The 3,752-nt window shown below is 36.2% G+C and overlaps 1 protein-coding gene across 1 annotated transcript in view; it reads left to right on the top strand.

The window, feature by feature from the left end:
- Window positions 1-1,694: 1,694 nt before the first annotated feature.
- The window catches only part of LOC106871423 (contactin-2), a 229,293-nt gene continuing 227,235 nt past the window's right edge, over window positions 1,695-3,752 (top strand). The window contains exon 1 of the mRNA XM_052973899.1: window positions 1,695-2,044. The gene's annotated coding sequence lies outside the window, so the exon portion shown is untranslated. The remainder of the gene's footprint in view (window positions 2,045-3,752) is intronic.

The following is a 3,752-nucleotide window of genomic DNA, read 5'->3' as shown; positions in this document are numbered from 1 at the left end:
GAATAAACTGTCGTCTAAATTACTCAATTACTCAAAAATGAAAACAACACTGACATCTCATTTTAACAGATATATTTGCCAAAATTACATAGATATCTTGAAATACTAAAGAGAAAATTTATTCAATAAAATCGCCATTGGCTTTTACCACGGCCTCCGGGCGACTTTGGAATCTCCTGCAACTCTTTTGAACACTTGTTTAGGTTGGTGAATGCTGCTAAATAAATTGCCTTTAGTTCATCTTTGTTGTTACAAGGAGTTTTGTTGGTCTCTCGCTCAACTGTATCAACTGTAATCAAGGGGGTTGCATTCTGGGGAGTTACGTGGTCAGATATTGGGGGTGATGTGGTCACAGAAATTGTCTGACAGCCATGACTGGGTTGTCTTGCTTGTGCGGCATGGTGAAGAGCCTTGTAGCAGCCACCCTCTTGACCCAGGGAAGCATGCCTCCTCCAAGCACTTGATGTAGGCCTCCATGTTGAATCTGAAGCCGTGTGGGAAGATGAATGGAGGCATAAAGTCGCCATCTCTAGTGATCATTTCAAACACCACGATGTTGACAGGATGTTCGATTTTTATCACTCTTGGTACATGTCCTCAGATTGCACTGTCCTCAGATTGCACTGTCCTCAGATTGCACTATCCTCAGATTGCACTGTCCTCAGATTGCACTATCCTCAGATTGCACTATCCTCAGATTGCACTATCCTCAGATTGCACTGTCCTCAGATTGCACTGTCCTCAGATTGCACTATCCTCAGATTGCACTGTCCTCAGATTGCACTATCCTCAGATTGCACTGTCCTCAGATTGCACTGTCCTCAGATTGCACTGTCCTCAGATTGCACTATCCTCAGATTGCACTGTCCTCAGATTGCACTGTCCTCAGATTGCACTGTCCTCAGATTGCACTTTCCTCAGATTGCACTGTCCTCAGATTGCACTGTCCTCAGATTGCACTGTCCTCAGATTGCGCTGTCCTCAGATTGCGCTGTCCTCAGATTGCACTGTCCTCAGATTGCACTATCCTCAGATTGCACTGTCCTCAGATTGCACTTTCCTCAGATTGCACTGTCCTCAGATTGCACTGTCCTCAGATTGCACTGTCCTCAGATTGACACACAAACACTCTGAAATGTTTGTATTGGAGCTTTCGGCGCGAATGCCAAGTAGTACAGCATGTCGTTTCTAAATTTCTGGCAGAATGAATTGTGTCATGGTGCTGTTTTTCTCATAGACGGTGCCCAACTGACCCTAACATACTGTGTAGTCGGCAAAATCAAATACAAACAATGCGCATGTGCGAAATAAATAATATGAAATGTTGACAATTTACCCATCGCACCCTGTATATGTATAATCTGTATATCAGAACCCACTTGTCATTAGGAAACCACTATCTTTAAGGTAGCATGTTAGCGGTAGTACACACACAAACGCATAAACATACACAGACACACACAAACACACAAACGCGTACACAGACACACACACACGCACGCACGCACACACACACACGCACGCACACACACACACACCGTAAGTGTGTGTGTGTGTGTGTGTGTACATATGTTTATACACCGACGCAAACAACTTTCAATGTGTGTTTCTGAATGTAATTGTTATAGCTTTACAAGCCACCTCCCCCTACTCCAAAATCAGTAGCGTTTTCTATTACATATATCGACTGCAGTAATGACCTTATTTCCATACACATCGACATGTGATACTTGTTGGTGTGATCTCTTTGTTTTGCTTATACCCTTGACTGAAGCTTTTATATTGCCAAATTGAAATATTTTTCGACGGGTTTTGTTACCGTCTACCCGTTTATGTATCATCATAAAAAAGGTATTTAGTAGTGGAACACACGCCTAACGACCAATCCTATCTTCGTTTATCTCCAGCGCGCATTTTTCCTGGTAATCGTGTTTACTTTTGAGGATTCTTAAAATTTTTGCGAACCCACTGACAATCTTAAACAGGATCCTACGCTGGATTAAGTGGATTTTTCTTACGAAAAGATTTTCTATTATTATATGAGGTAACATTTTTATTGTTTTAATTTTTTATAATATGAGATCGCCACAAACAAATTGACGAAAATTTTTTATTAAATCTCATAAATTATAAAATTACTGGTGACACACTTTTATATATTCAATACTAAATTGATTTCTTACCTTTCAAATTCCAGTTTGTATAATTAATTAACTAAATATTAGACTGTTATGTTCTTTTAAACAAAATGTCGCTTATTAAATTTCATCGTATAGAATAAGACTCAAACACACTACAATGAGAGTAAAATTTGATGTATTTTTAATGGAGTTGTATAAGACAAACTTTAATCGATTACCTGGAAAATGACATAATCGTTTAGCGATTTACTTCTGTAACACTTGATTTGAAAACATCCCATTACACTACCCCACACCAACGTGAAATAATTTCATAGAGTGATATCTCATAAATATTAGTGTTATTGTTTAGCAATGATTAACCTTTAAATGTCATTCACAATAAGTAACTGGCGTCTCAATTATCCAAACCAATATAAGTTACTTTGTTCTCACTCCGACATGAACGAAATACATCGTTCAAGAAATATGATTATATTCCAAAAGAAATTCAATGGTATTATCATCCTCAACATTATTCATTATCAACAGGAAATTCAAAGATTTATTTAAATTTTTAAAAGTTTCGTTCATCGAACTGCAATAAAAACATCAGTATAAGATAATGAAAGACTTTCAGAAAGGAGATTGTTTAGAAAAAAAAATATTTCATTTTCTACGTTTCTATAATCAGGCCTGCCCAAACTGAACCGGACTCAGCGGTAATTGAATTTTCGTTACGCTCATTTCTGATGTAGGAGCAATATTTCCATTATAGAGGGTTAATATTGATAATTAATTTTAACACAAGACCAAGTACGTGTTGAGAAGGTACATGTTCATAAAAGGATGAAACTTAAAACCAATCTCATCGAATTTGAACGTAGAACATCAATCGACGTAACGAAATACTGTGAGCTGTTGAGGCGGGTTCTCAGTCATTTCTGTTGTAATAGGTTATTGTTTAAAGATAGTATTTCACGTCACCTACGACGTAAATGTCCAATAGACACAGAATAAACATCACAAAATACTTTCTCTCCCTTATAAATATGGTGTCTATTTGGTTCAAACTAAAAGGAGAAAATGGCTGTCACCTTTTTAATACTGTTTAGTTTTATTTAATTCTAACAAAATATAACGAAAAGTGAAAACAAAAGTTTAGAATTAATTTAAATTGAACCCCAACCTGGAAAATGATTACAAATGTATAAAAATATGCCTTAATATAAGATGAGGAAAATACTTTATGATCAGGTAATATTTGAATTTTATGAAGTACTATAAAGTTCGAAAATGAGAGTAGAATAGTTTTGCAATTACATATCTAAACCAGACGTAATCTGATTCGATATTCATAGGGAAACGTATAATGCTGTATATTTTATCAAATATATTATGTATACCAGAACCCGCCAATAAAGCCTAACTTCTGTGATGCTAAATTAGATTATATCTGATTTAATAACTACGTTTTATGTATAGATACACAAATATACACGCATACATACATATTTATATATGTGTGTGTATGTGCGTGTATAGATACGTTTGTGTAATTACTACACACACATGCACACACACACACACACACACACACACACACACACATAATTACTATATATATATATA

Source organism: Octopus bimaculoides, chromosome 17 (genome assembly GCF_001194135.2).
Source record: "Octopus bimaculoides isolate UCB-OBI-ISO-001 chromosome 17, ASM119413v2, whole genome shotgun sequence".
Taxonomy (NCBI): domain Eukaryota; kingdom Metazoa; phylum Mollusca; class Cephalopoda; order Octopoda; family Octopodidae; genus Octopus; species Octopus bimaculoides.
The sequence above is the reverse complement of the archived record's forward strand: the minus strand, read 5'-3'. Positions and strand labels throughout refer to the sequence as shown.